The sequence below is a fragment of the Hyposmocoma kahamanoa genome, unplaced genomic scaffold (genome assembly GCF_003589595.1).
Source record: "Hyposmocoma kahamanoa isolate Upper Pololo Valley unplaced genomic scaffold, ASM358959v1 89, whole genome shotgun sequence".
Taxonomy (NCBI): domain Eukaryota; kingdom Metazoa; phylum Arthropoda; class Insecta; order Lepidoptera; family Cosmopterigidae; genus Hyposmocoma; species Hyposmocoma kahamanoa.
Window position 1 is genome coordinate 1,462,316 of NW_020654520.1, and position 15,977 is coordinate 1,478,292.

At 35.6% G+C, this 15,977-nt stretch overlaps 1 protein-coding gene across 1 annotated transcript in view; it reads left to right on the forward strand.

Moving 5' to 3' along the window:
* LOC113236152 (protein trapped in endoderm-1) overlaps positions 1–15,977 on the forward strand; it is a 63,073-nt gene that overhangs the window by 489 nt on the left and 46,607 nt on the right. The gene's annotated exons all lie outside the window — the stretch shown is intronic.

Sequence of the window (15,977 nt, forward strand, 5' to 3'; positions counted from 1 at the left end):
AATATCACACAAAGAACACAATGTTTCGCTCATTTCCTTCCCATAGATAGATAAACTCCTTCGGAGCAAGTCGTCACGGGGCTGTAAGCACCCAAGACCCTTGCTTCGCTTCGTCGAAAAAAGAATTTAAAAAATAATCAAGGAAGCGCGGCACGAGCCGTCCACCTGTCAGCATATTATTGTTCTATTTTTTGTTGACAAATGGCGCAGAACGCCAATCGATGCATGCTAACTAAACCATATGGCTAGATCCTGCTTTTTTATTTCATCAATGCATATTGTAGGAGACATACTTTCAGCCAATGATCGCAATACATAGAACATTCAACGTAACTTTATCAAAAAATTACCCACGTACTTAAAATATGTAAATAGTATGTATGTATTTTAAAGCGCATTTGCATAAAAAAACGCAGCGGTTCGGCGCCGTACAGTGGGCTGAAAATCGGCTTTCATAGACTTTTATTTCAAAGTGTCTTTTTTGCTGGAAATAGATTCGGTTCTCTATTACTACTATGCTCAAATATAACAAGCGAGTTAGTTTTACATGAAAACTGATTAGCTATATTATTTTTTCATTTTTCAAAAAAATTTTGTGGAATTGATATGAAAAATCATTATATCTCTGAAAACCGTAATATCCTTACAGATGGTTATAGTACTAATTATTAGATATTAAAAAATATTTCGGTGACGACAAGTTTTAATGCGATAGATAACAAATGCACAATATTAAGATGTAGTTACTTAAAAATATATTATTAGAAAAAAATAACTAAATAATAATAATATCAACAATGAATAGACACAATTAATCAAATTACATTGGTTTAAAATGTTTAAATACATATGTATATATACGTTTATACATACGTTTAAATACGAATTCAATGTCAAATGCCTCCATCGACAAAGTCGTCAACATGGTGAAATGATTTTTTTCAACAAAAAATTACAATAAATAAACTTTACTTAAATGATTATGAATAAATACAATACAGTATCCTTTTAATACCTCGTGTTTAATACGTATATAATACATAACATTATGCAAATTAATTTTCTGCATCACTCTCTTCAGATTCTAGTTCAGAATACGGACCCAGATTGGATACATCCAAAAATTCTGATTGATTTTCCTGAAACTTAATTAATTATAAAGTTTCGGGGAAGAAATTGTGCCGTTTTTTGGTCACTAATTTTGATCTACTTGCACTGATGAGAGGGTCGGAAGAAAGTACAAGCATATCGAGAATATCCTCGTTCGAAGCTTGCCTGCTCCTTTTTCTCGAATGAGTATTCCCTAAACCTTCTAAATTCTTTGTTGCGGGCTTCTGAGGCTTCTCCTGAGAGGGTCCCAATTGGAATTAATGCATTGGCGATGATATCTGCTCGATGTAAGAGCAATTTATGGACGGTCGACGACATGTGATACCAATCGTATAACTCCACGTACTTCTCTGCTGTTTTGTAAGCACAGTCTTTAAATTTAGTAATATCAATTACCTCCCCAGATGTTATAGCTTCTACAATTATAGCAAATGTACGCACCAATTGCTGCGGTTCTATCGGGATACTCGAAGAATCTTCTTACTGTGTTTCCGTCATTAGTTGTTCCTGCACCTTGTTTTACTACTACTACCACGTCGATTAAAAGATTGAGCTTATCTTTAAACATATCTTGGATTCTTTTATCCTTGCCTCCAACATTTCCTTGCGCTCGTCTCCTCTCGCAGCCCACTTCTTGAAATCGAGTCGGTATGCGATGTGTAAAAGGCATTCCATCAAATTAATACGCCAGTTGACACGGTCTTAGATATAACAGTGTCTAATCGGTTCATTTCCGTAGGTTTAGCCAAGCACAAGTAGCAAAATGCATTTGTCCAGCTTCAGATAGATATGTACAGACTTTAGCATCAATCATCGTCATCATCAGATGATGACTTGCCATATTATTGTTACACTTTGTAGGGATAAGAACCTTAATTTCATCATCCATTTGCCTTTTGTGATTGATGACCACTGCTTCATCGAATCCCCACTTTAATATTAGCATCGAATGCTTATCTTGTACATTGCTATGAAGACATTCAAGGATCCTTTTCAGTGTAATATCCAGTAATGCTTGAAGATTTTAATTTTAATTTTAGCAGATGAATCGGACATAGTCACCGATTGCTTCAGAGGATAGCACTGCAGCTTGGCTTGTTGCTCTTTGTAGTAAGACGGATAAATATTCTTAGCACACTCTCGAATGGCTGTCTCCCTTAACGTGATGTATTGCCACTTAGTTAGCTTTAATGAAAGAAGCAAACCTGGAGCCTTTTCCGGTGTAAATGTTATGACCTGGTTTCTTAAGCATTTCATTTATTTTTGTAGCTGATTCTGAATTCTTCAGTATATGTTCGATAGTGGATGCAATATCCTCATTGCCTTGTTTTTTCAAAAGTGCTGCAGCTGAGTAGGCCAATTCATTTGGATCTTAATTTTTGTGTTCGTCTATCTTCTCTTCTACTGTTTGTTTCCCAGATCTTCGAAGGGTTTTCGGGATTTTTTTATAATCGTGCTAAATTACTATGACGTCGAAGGTTTTGGAGAGATGATATCTTCTATTGACTCCTCTAGTCTTGTACCTTGATTGAGCAAATTTGTTTGCACGCAGCTTGGCCAATCAACATTTGCCTGAAGCCAATTCTCGTACTGCTTTCTAAACGTTTCACTGTTTCGGTGTGATTTCTTCCATCTCTGTTCAGCAGCTCGTGTGAATCTTTGCCAAAAGCCTAGTCGAGTTGCCATTGCCCCGAGTAGCACTTCGTGATTAAATGCAGTGTTTTCGCTCTTGAGAATAACTATCAAGTCTATCCATCTATTTATTGCTGCTTTTTGACCATTAAAATTACTGAAGTGATTTGCAATTGTATGTTAATTATCTGCGGCTCATTAGGGAGTTCCAAAAAATGCTCTGGCAAAATCTAACTCTATTGAAAATCTTGTATTTAGAACTAATTCTCAGCAGTATAATTATAATTCGTGACCGTATCCATACTCTGAAATATCACTTATTTAGGCTCAATAGTTAATTAATACACGGTATTTTGACGAGTTCTCGTTAAAATTTCATTCGAAATACATGTTTATTCCAACCATTTATTTTAAATGATGATCTAAGAGAGAAAGAAAGGTTTTGTATGGTTATAATTAACTAGGTGTATAATTCTTGTTCAGTGCTAAGTTCTAATTTGCTTTTTATCTAAACTTATCTGCTAAAGAATTGTATGCACCCTATGCATAGACGTAAAGAACATGCGTGAATCTTTTGGTACTTGTTGTTGTTGTACTGAATAAATTATTTATTATTTTTATTTGGTGCACTAATACAAAAATCGGTTTTATTGATTATAGAATCCTAACCCAAACATTTGCCCTACGTGACTTTAGTAACCTTGTGTCACTCAAAGCTTTGCCTACCCCTATGGGAGACAGGCATGACGGTATGTATGTACATTTTAAAAATGCAAATTTGTTATCATTCGTATTAAAACTTGTCACCGAAATTTTTTTTTTCGATGTTTTTTTAAAAAAAATTCGCAGTGTTTACCTTTACATGAAGTGTGTCAAAAAATCGCAAATAATTAGTCTACTATAACCGTCTGTAAGGATAGTACTTACGGGTTTCCTTGCGGTTCCAGAGATATAATGATTTTTCATATCAGCTCCATAGTAATACAGAACCGAATCTATTTCCAGCAAAAAAAAGACACTTTAAAATAAAAGTCCCTAAGCCTATGAAAGCCGATTTTGAGCCCACTGTGTGCTGGCGGCACAGCCGGTGGCGCATAGATGTGACCGCTGCCGCTGCCGCTGGTCCATTTTTCTGTATCCTTAGAACAAACACACTTATCAAACTCAAAATTAGGATCACAGTAGTACGGAAAGGTTGTGTAATTATTACGTAATAAAATCCATCTAAATTATAAACTCACTGGCAATAATTGTTGTATACTTATAAAGATTAAAGCAGGTATCAACCGAAAAACATTTTAATAAAGCATTTATCGTCCACACTACTTACACTACCCTACGAAGGTATTGTATTCATTATCATGCTTCTGTGTTGTACATACATACACTGTATAATATCATACAAAATGATTTAAAGAAATATACGCAAAGCAAAAAATTATAAATTATAGAATTTATCAGTGCGAACTGCCAAGATAAACGTGTGCCGATTCGAGTTTTATCTCCCGCACATAATTTTTATAATATCTTTTCTTTACTGACTTGCTAAGGTTAGGACCTCTCCTCTCTCGATCTCTTTATAAATTACATAAATATTATCATTTTATGTCACGTTGTTGATTATAATTGCATTTAATGATTGCGAGCAATACATAAAGCTACTTATGTATCTGTAACCCACCCACATAGGAAAAACCTAAAGTAAAAATTGTGAGATGTTTATGGTAGTCTGTACTTAATATCTGTTTCTTTTTCGTTTAGGATTGTAAACCAACCTTCTTCAAATGTTACTATACCAACAATTTCGTAAAAGTATTTTAAAAACTAAATTTGCCTTTTCTTACAAATGAACAGATAATATGTATCTTATTTATTCGCTTTATGTTGGCATCACGCCTGTCCCTTGTGTCTTTTGACGTACCTAATTTATTCTTTTCAATCTGCCTAAATGTCTACATTATTATTATCGAACAGATTTCTAAGTAAACGTAACTTTTACAGGTATCTTAGAAACCAATAACGTCATGTTTTTTCGTCACAAAGCATTATATCGATTTAAGGCATAATACGTTTAAAAAATCATATAATTGAAAAGATTTACAAAATGGCGGACGGAACCTATGCCAAAAGGTTCAATTCCCTTTGTATATCAACAATAGTATGTGGCCGTGGGGGCATAGATTGGGACAAGCAAGACTAAAGGATATCACTACGATATACCGGAATAGCTTATTATCAAGTCGTTCAGATTTACGACGAATGAATTCGATTTATCAGCAGTTTGCATAAACACTCCACGACTATACTCGACACTGATTCGTAATATCTGTTTAGTAGAAATACAAGTATATGCTTTATTGATCAACTGTAATTTGGCATATTTGGCATTAGATAGAGACAAGGACGGATATTTTATAGATTTCGCTTAACAACAGATGCACGACTTGTTCATCTCGTTGCTTGATTTCTTAAAAAATAAGCCGATATAGAAAAACTCTGGAACTGTTCAATATTTACTACAAAGTTGGTAAAAAAAAACATTCTAAGCCCATGAGAATTTTCTTATGGACACACGACGCTGTCAGGTATAGATAACGTGAACATACGTCCCGCATTGGGAGGGACAGTCCCGTTTTTAAGCTTCGTGGCCCGCTGTCCCCAAAATACTTAAAAATGTCCCACTTTGACAAAATAAGACACACGTGACAATAAATATAAAATAAAAGTGGCGCGAAAACGAAAAATATATAAAGCCAGCCCACCAAACTACACAAGATCAGTTGTTTTTGAAAACTTTCGATTTTTAGTTCTTTTTTTAATCATAAAACGTGTGTTTTATTAGTAAAACAATAATATATTTACAGGCGTCCTGCTCTGCGGGAAAAAAATAACGGTCACATTAGGTATAGACTGTATTTAAAGCCTACGGTAAGAACATTACAGACTCGAATTACACAGTCAAAAAGTAATTTATTCCATTCGTAAAATAAATTTACACTTGCAAACGTCATTTTTAAAGTTATTGGACTTCCTGAGAAGAACGAGCAAGAAGGTCTAGGGGTCGCTCTTTTCAAATAAACTTGAATGTATATATACATTTTGAATCAAATTTGTGTGGAACCTACAGCCATAATGTCTTTCGATACATCTATGTCCAACATCTAAAAAAAACATGAAAAACAATTGTATCGCCAGTAAATTAACGAAGCTCATTTTTATTACATTCGCCGCCACCACCCCACGGTGATTCACGCTCCATACTAAGGCGGTCATAAATACGTAACTCCGAAATTATTATTATTTTTTTATTTTATTACGTTAAAATATGATTAGGTAAACGTAAATTAATAAAATTATACATTTTAAAAAATATTTGACAATATTTAGGTGTAAAAATGTCTCGCAGTAATTTTGTTTTTAGACGATGTATCTAAAACATTTTATACTGCGACTTTTAATGGTAAAACTGTGTAAATAATGATTATTTGTATTAACAATAACCACAAATGAATAAATTAAAACAATAAAAATACATAAAAAAGTTCATTTTACAAAATACAAACAAAACACAAATTATACCAAAATACATTAAATCTCAACAATATTAACTTTAAATACATAACAAGTCTAATACAGCTTTTGACAGTACACCTTTTTTTTTAACAGGTAACTTTCGTAGACCTGTTATGAAGGGATCTGAATGAAGAAGCAGCCTATTTACTAAATCTGTGTTGGTCACAATGCGACTCATTTTACGCGTATGATTTTTTCTAAAAGACTTGATATATTTGTTAGTCGCTTCAGCTGCTTCTTCAGACAACTCTCCGATTGACAACAAACCGTAATCTATAACATTAGCACCATAAATTAGAACTTTGTGAACGGAAGCAGGCATGTTATACCACGGATACTCGGCAACTAACTGCCGAGCCGTCTCTAAAGCGAACTCTTCGAAGTTCGTCTTATTAATATTATATCCCGAATTTAAACATTGAAGGATGATCCAGCAACGATCTAGGAGATCCTTCTTGATCCCAGTAATTTCAGCGGAAATTTCTGAATTCGAGAAAAACCGCCTGGCTGTATTACCATCGTTTGATGTTCCGCTTCCGCCACTTTTATGAGTCTGAACATATGATTTTTTTGCAGCAACAAGCATTTTGTCATTAGCGGACCTAGCTTGCCATTTCCTAACATCTAACTTGTACGCGACATGAACAAAATATTCAAAAAAACGTATTAACGCGTGAAGAGGTGATAAACCAAATTCATATTTACTCTCATCGACTTCCTTATTTAAACATTCGTCAATTTTGTTCATTTCACTGGGCAAGGCGTTGCAAATAAAACATTTTGATGAAGAAACACCACTAAGTGCATTACACACTTTACCATCTACCATAGTAAGTTGCAAACAATGAGTAATGCGATATTCGCGATCTTCTTCCTTGAAAACAGTAGGCTGCAAGTTCCTTATTTTATCTTTAAAATGAGCTTCTTCCTCAACTGACACTGCAGTCGATTCCTTCAAATATCGGAGGCGTATAGGACGACAGTATCGAGTTGATGAAGGACGAGGATTTTTCCACAAAACTACTGAATTTTCTTTGTTATCTGTTGTCAAAACAAGCTGAAGTGGCACATACGAAGTAACAAACAGGCTACTGTCTTCAAGAGTGGAGTCAGAAAAACACTGTTTATATTCTGAATGCCCTGTACTGCCATCGAAACCCCATTTCCCTATCAAAGATATCTTATCTAGAGACTCATTAGGTACACTATCCAAAACATCTTTTTGAGACTTGAGAATCCGATTGGCAGTATGATCTAATAAACTTTGAAGTTCGACTTCGGCGGATGATTCTGTAACAGTAATATCTGAAGGATAACAGTGTTTTTTAGATTCCACGACACTTTGGTAAGATGGGAAAATGGTTTTTGAAAACTTATTGTCTATAAATTTCTTTACTAATATATATTGATGTCGAGTTAACTGAGCTTCAACAATGAGCGATAAAACTTCGCTAGAATCGATTTCAGGACAAGACAAGCTATCGGACGCATTGAGCAATGACTGTACAAGAGAAGGGTCTTGGTTAGACAAACTAGCCAATCTTCTCCTTTTTGTACGTTTACTGGTGTCGTCAAAGTTAATTCTCGGACGGCCATGCGATGAAGAAGTTGATGGTTTAACTTCGTCAAAGCTCTGAGATACACGTAACTCAGTTCGCTGTACATCAATATTTTCAACGACATGCAGCCAATCTGAATATTTTTCTAAGAATTTAGATCTAGTACGATTCGACTTTGCCCAGTAGTGGGAAATTCGTTTACAAATATTCTTAATTTTAAGGCTTAAAGTCTCTAAATCAATATTTTCGATGTCGTCAGAAAGGGATGATGTTTCGGTCAAAGTGCTCAGGACGTGTTGCATTTTTTCATTTGGATTACCCACTTTAGAGTGCCAAATATCAAAAATTGTCATCCTCGATACAGAACATTTGAAAAATGTACCTAAAACAATATGAAAGCTGAACTTAAAAAAAAATTAAAAATTCAATACTATGGACATGCATACTTTGACACCCCTTTAAGCCAAGAAGAGGCAGCAAGATGCAAATGAAACTTATAGCTCTTAATAAGGACATACTCCTTATTCAAAAACCATATACCTCAGGTGCAGCTCAGCGCAGCCAAAAGTTGTAGGTCTAAAGGAAATTAAGTTATGCCAAAAATTTTCACCAAAAAACTGCCTTCAATAAAAAAATTATATAAAAAAAAAATATGCATAAAAAAAATTAAAAAAAATTGATAATAAAAGTACATACCATGCTCTTGGATCTCCATGCTTTCACAACACGTAAACACTTGATTTGGAATAGTGACACTCAAAAACAAAGTGATTAAGTTTCGATGACTCACACGTGGTGATAATTAGTCTCGCGATGCGCTCACTTCCGATGCACAAAAGTGAATGATAACGTGACCTAATTACATTGATATTTATAGTTTTTGGAAGCTTGTTAACTAGTTACTAACTTAGTGAGTTGATCTAACCGGGATAAGCCAATGATTTTTTTTGATTTATGGCCTATGGGGGAATCACAGTGCACCCTAAAGTAATATCCTGCTCTAATATTGACTAACCAAATAGGCCATTAACTCTGCCCTAGACGACTATACACAATTTGGTAAGAATTATGCGATTGTTTAAAAACGTATTGATGAACAATAAGGTATCTAAGACATATAGCTAGTTTGCTATCTTTTAATATTAAGGACGCTGTTATAGAAGATATAACACAGTCCCACGACAATGCTCCTACTTTAAGTAGCAACAGTATACTTTTTACTAACCATAATTTAAACTGAAAAACACGACAACAGAAAAGTCTAATCGTTTCCATGTAGTACATCAAAATATTCAAGGCTTTTCTGGCAAAACATTAGAAATAAGTCTTTTTTTGCACGATATTTCCGTTGACGTGTTTTGTGTTACAGAACACTGGCTGAAAGATTACGAAGCCATTAACAATATAGAAAATTATGTAATAGTCAGTTCGTTCATAAGAAAGAGCTTAAGTAGAGGCGGATCCATGATTATTACTAAGCGTAACTTAAAATTTAAAGAGCGTAAGGATATCACAAATCTTTCTACTGAACGAACTATTGAGATTTCATGTGTGGAATTGGATCAGTTTGTCGTCTTATGTGTATACAGGCCCCCATCTGCTAATTTTAACGAGTTTGAATTAATTATGGAAGACAGTTTAAAGCGAATTTTTCCAACCAAAAAAAACGTAGTAATATGTGGAGATTTCAATGTAAACCTGTTGGAAAACTGTTCTACTTCTGTAAGACTCATTAATTTATTTCAAAGTTTTAACTTGATTAATCTTTTTTTAGAACCAACTCGCATTACTGCCTCCTCTTCTACTTGTATTGATAATATCTTTTGTAACACAGACGCAGTGTCTAAATCAATAATAAATTGCTTAAGATCCGACCATAGTGGCCAATTGGCTTCTTTTAATTGTAAAATGAGCAAGAAGGTAGACCAATTTCTCTGCAGACCGATTACCACAGAACGAATAATTAGGTTTCAAAATAATATCGGCAATAGTTTAAATTCCCTATCCCATATACCGGAGGATCCAAATACTTTATATAACACGATATTTGGTTTAATTAAAAATGAATTTGACAATATATTTAAATCGAAAACATTAACTTTCCATAGAGAGACTAAATTCAACGACTGGGCAACAGTAGGTATTCATAAGAGTAGGTCTCGTTTGTATGAGCTATATGCTATGAAAACCTATAATACTAATTCCAGTTTCATAGAATATATTAGAATTTATTCGAAAATATTTAAAAAAGTTTGTGTAGCTGCTAAGGTTAAGTTTCACAGCGACAAAATTAGACAATCGATAAATAAATCTAAAACTACTTGGAGCATAATAAATAAAGAGTCAGGCAGGGTTAAACTACACGATAGAGATATAGTTTTAGAATTAGACAGCAAACTTATAAAATCTAAAGATAAAGTAGCCCAAGCTTTTGAATCGTTCTTTTCGGAAATTGCTGTGAATACTACAAAATCATTAAATTCCTCCCCTTCACTTGCTATTGATCTCCTAAAGGAAAATGTTAACGTTTGTGGCAGTTTATTTAATTTTCGTCATGTTAATCCACAAGACATCATAAAAGCTTTTAAGTCGATACATGTTAAAAAAACTGAAGATCTCTGGGGCATATCAACTAAAGTTATAGACTCAGTTATTAATCTCATTTCCCCACAGTTAGCTGTAGCTTTCAATAGGTGCGTTGACGAAGGTGTTTATCCCGATTTAATGAAATACAGCAAGGTTATTCCCTTATTCAAAAGCGGTAGGAAAGTTGATCCTAGCAACTATAGGCCTATTTCAATTTTACCAGCTTTAAGTAAAATATTCGAAAAGGTTATGCTAACTCAATTACTGTCCTATTTCGGTAGGAATCATATTTTTCATAGTGAACAATACGGGTTTACTAGTGGTAGATCGACTAGCGATGCGGGGGTAGCGTTACTAAAACACATCTTTGATGCTTGGGAAAGGTCCCAGAACGCTATTGGTGTTTTCTGTGACCTCTCAAAGGCATTTGATTGCGTTGATCATAATACTCTTATTAGGAAGCTGGAACATTACGGTGTAAATGGCAAGGCGTCGAAACTTGTCTCGTCATATCTCAACGGTAGAATTCAGAAAGTAGACGTAAATGGAGTGACTTCTTTGGGTTCTCCAGTAAAAATGGGTGTTCCGCAGGGCTCAATACTTGGACCTTTCTTATTTCTGATTTATATTAATGATCTGCCATTCTTTGTTAAGGACCATTGCGAAATAGTGTTGTTTGCTGATGACACATCCTTGATTTTTAAAACAGACAGACATGACATTAACTATGACCGTATTAATGATACCCTCTCTAAGGTAGTTTATTGGTTTAATGCTAACAATTTATTGCTTAATGCCAAGAAGACAAAATGTGTTAAATTTGAATTACCTAACGTAAAATCGACTAGTCCAAGCATAGAAATAAACGGAGAAAAGTTAGACCTTGTTAATAAAGCAGTCTTCTTGGGAGTGACCTTAGATAGTAAACTTCAGTGGTTTCCACATATATCGTCCCTGGCCAGCAGATTAAGCTCCGCTGCATACGCAGTCCGCAGAATACGTGAGCTTACCGATGTTAGTACTGCTAGACTAGTTTACTTTAGTTACTTCCATAGTATAATGTCCTACGGGATTCTCATGTGGGGTAAAGCGGCAGATATTCAAACCATATTTGTATTGCAAAAACGAGCGATTCGTTCTGTGTACCGTCTAGGCTCTCGGGTATCTCTCAGAGAAAAGTTTAAGGAGACTGGTATCATGACTGTGGCATCACAGTACATTTACTCAAATATTTTATATGCCCGTAAAAATTTACATAATTTCAATAAGAAAGAAGATATCCATAATATTAACCTTAGAGCTAAGTCCAAACTCATGGTACCACGATTTCGTTTAACCAAGGTAAACAACTCTTTTATGGGGAACTGTATACGTTTTTACAATAAGATTCCGGAGCATATATTAAGTTTATCATTTCCTAAGTTTAAAAACTACATTAAAAATATTTTGATCGAAAAATCATATTACAAAATTGAAGACTACGTGTTAGATAAAGATGTATGGAAAGACGACATGGCTCCAGAATCCACACAAATTTGATTCAAAGTGTATTCCATAGCATTTAAGTTTATTTGAAAAGAGCAATCCCTAGAGTTTCTTGCTCGTTCTTCTCAGGGAGGTCAGCGTAGTGAACGAGCAGTAGCTTAAATGTGACGTTTTCAAGTGTAAATTTATTTTACCTATGGAATAAATAATCTTTGACTTTGACTTTGACTTAGGACACCTGGACTCCTTTTGATGCAGCCAAAGACCGGGACCAGTGGAAAAAGAGGAGAGGAGACCTTTGCCCAAGGGTGGGACAGAACAAGCTTATAATAATACGGTGTTATTGTTATTAGTAAAAGAAGATATAAAAGATTAAATACCACACACATGGTTGTATTTTCCACCATAGTAAAGCGCCAAAAACTAAAACGTTCCTTTGCCCAAAACTGGGACACAACAAGCTTATAATAATACGGTGTTATTGTTATTAGTAAAAGAAGATATAAAAGATCTACGTCGCTATTTCATAATTGGACTATGGTAGTAAATACCACCGTAGCAAAACGCCAAAATACCACTCACATGATGGTATTTTCCACCACAGTAAAGCGCCGAAAACAAAGTACAAATCTCAAAAAGTCTTGTAATACATAACTTTTTTTTGTGGAAGCAGGTCGTATCGAAGTTGACGGTAACAACAGAAAAGTACCTAAACTTTTCATTGCATCCGGTGAAGGATTAAGCATACAAACTCAATAATTTAACAAAATATACTTAATAATAATAATCGGAAAATTAAACCGTTAATGACAGGGTTTTCTTAATCACCAAACTATTCATGTAATGGCATAAACGATTAGAATTTATAATTATTAATACAAAGATCGAACATTCAGCAAAAATTCCTTCGATCCAACCGGATTCGAACCAACGTCGTCTAGTATACCGTGCCAGACCCTATACCAACTATTTGGTTTTTCAACAACTTTTTAGCCGTGTATTAGAATTTAATCAAAAAGATGGAAATTAAAATTTACCACATGCTTATTTTACTTAGAGAATTTCTTTTTACATTATTAACACTATTTAGTTATTTTATGTCTTGTAATTTATTAAATATTTAGGCAGCTAATGAAAATACCGTCTTTCTGTATAAATTATATATTTTTTAAAGATTAAATTTACACGCCTCATAGGGTCGACTGGCTTTATGAACAGACAATTATCTATCCTCTTTCGCTGTCGATAACTTGTGGCGTTACCGTTGTCACTCTCCTTTTTCCGACAAGCCACTCTCTGTATCCTCACGCGAAACTGAAGTCGAAATATTTATGCTATCATGGGGAGTGTAACCGTTCCCAAATATAGAGAAAATAAAAAAAAATCATACAGTAATTAGTGATAACCATTTAGTGAATAACCACGAAAACCTAAAAATCTAAATTTAATTTCACATTATTACTAAATTAAGGTGCTTATGTTCTTTGTATAGTGAAAAAAAAAACAATTGTAAAAAGGAAAGCTGCTAAACAATGGTATAAGGTCAAGAGGACATCAAGTTTCACGCTTAAGATTTCAACTCTATACCTGTAGCGATAAGAACAGTTCAAAACGTCAACTTTGATGGCTTTTGACGTACATATATGTGATTGTATTTTGTTTACCTTGCTACTTACAAAATTACATAGACTTACAATTAACAATTCCTCATCTCATCAATAAATTTTTTTTTTTCTACACAAGTTTTGTTATTAATGACTCTCCCTATCAACCTCTTGGGAATATGGGAAGGGCTCTTTAACCTGTGACGGTGTGACCTCCTTTCACCGTCATCTCACCTGTTTGTATGGCCTCTCTCCGCTTGTATCCTATCATTTTTTATTTTACATGTATTTAAATTTGAATTGTTCCATCTTCCTTCTCTTTCTCATTCTCATTTCGTTTTCGTACCACGGTCACTCCCAGCTCGACCGCGACAAGAGTCGGAGCGTTAATAAGCTAATCATGTTTAACATTTTATAAGTCTACAGCCTTCATGTATCTATTTCTGTTTCTATTTCTGTAATTCAGTTTCTCGGCCCTTTTGGGGTAAGTGTACTTATTCATTAAGTTAGGGAGTGTTTTATATTGTTGTACCTGTTTTTCTATATATACCTTTTTATTGTTACAGTCTTACTCCTTTCTTTAAACTTTACTTCTTTAATAAATTTTGTGAGCGGGTTCACGGCTAGTTAGGGTTACAACCCTTTCAAACCTGTGTGAGCAAGCCCGTACAGGGACCTATTCAATCAGACCCTGACCACAGATCAGCGCGTATACACAGACTTCAGCCGGTTCCCGAAAGTCTAGTACCTTAGGTGGGTCGCTCTGGGTGCACGTACAGTACCGTCCCTATTTTCCAGATAGGTACTGGAGCTGTAGACACGCTCACTTCCCGTCGCGCTCTGAGTATTTGACGGTTGCCACCGCTGAGCCGCAGACTATAAGTCGACTACCAAATGTCCTCGTTGGTGGCGGAGCTGTAAGGCAAGCTCACTTCCTGACGCCGAAAAACGACGTCTCTCCAGTTCCCAATAATCTAAGTGCCTGGAGGGACCGGAGGATATCTAGCTTATCCTTTCCGGAGATGCCCTTCGCAGTGTCCTGCGACATAGCTTCCAACTTACAGGGCAACTCACGTGCCCCGCGCGTGTCCTCGCATACAGGCCCTCAACTAGATCGCTTCTAAGACGCGTTGGCTGCTCACGAGACACACGCCCCGGACACATGCACCCGGGGCAGACAAACATGTCCGTCTCTGCAGCTAACCACAAACCCCAGCGAGTCCATACCCAAGTCCGGGTCCGCCAGAGACGCGCAAAGCGTATCCTGGCGGAGGTCTTGGCCCTAACGCCCGTTGTACCCTGGTCTTGCCGTCGAGCCTGTAAAACCCTATCTCTCGGGTCAGTATGTAGGGACACTTAACATGAACAGTGTTTGATAAAAATCAAAGGAAATGAAGCTCATATCAGATTTGCTTATGCAAAACTCCATTATTGCCATATCTCGCTCGCCGCGGCAGGCGCAGGCGAGTTAGGAGCACGAAGCGTATTAGCATACAATGATCGAGGAGGTGCATGTCATTCATAAAATAAGCAGTCGACTTTGAATTATATTTGGTAGGATAATTACCGCCTACAGACGTTGCGTGCTCATAGAATTAATAATCCTATAATAATTTAGCCTTTCATCGTCGTTATTTCAGCATACAACGTCCACTGTCTGTCTTGCACTGTTCACATCCACCTGTTCATGTGTTCATCAGGTCATTAAATAGTCAGGTCATACAAATTTTGTAGCAGTAGAGCGCCTTGTGAAAGCGTTCATCCAGGGAAGTATTGCCACCTTGCCTGTTTTTGCCGCCAAGCAGTGATGTGAGCATTACTGCGTTCCGGTGTAGAAGGCTAAGGGTGCTGGTGAAATTCAAAATTTAAAACTCTGTTTGAACTCGTTTACGCTCTACAACAAAATCACGAACCAAAATTTTAAAGAACAACAAACGTAACAAAACGCCACGATTAGCGATCTCTAGGCGATTATAGGCGATTGCATCGATGTAAACGCCTATAAGTATATATCCCAAGTGTAGCGATGCAATCGCGCATTTGCATCGCTGCTAAAAGTCTCCGGAACCGCTGGAACCGCTATACCAAAAAAGCACGGAACTAAAATCAAGCGTAGACTTAGATCGTAACATTTTCCTATTGAAAATGGTCCACACACACACAAACAGTTTTTTTATTGAATTTCCGCAGCTGTAAAACTGTAGTCTTATTTACTTTGATGAATTATTATAATGTTACATTAATAATTATCTTTTTTGTTTTCGTGATTATTTTTAAGTGAAACAATATAATTACAACTAAAACATGAGTTGTAGAATATTATCTAATTTATCTAGTAATTACATCTTAGGCTAAAATGATGACGTCACGCTGTTAATAGGTTGAATTACAACTGGTGCACTAATTGGAGTGGCACGCTACAAGGGAT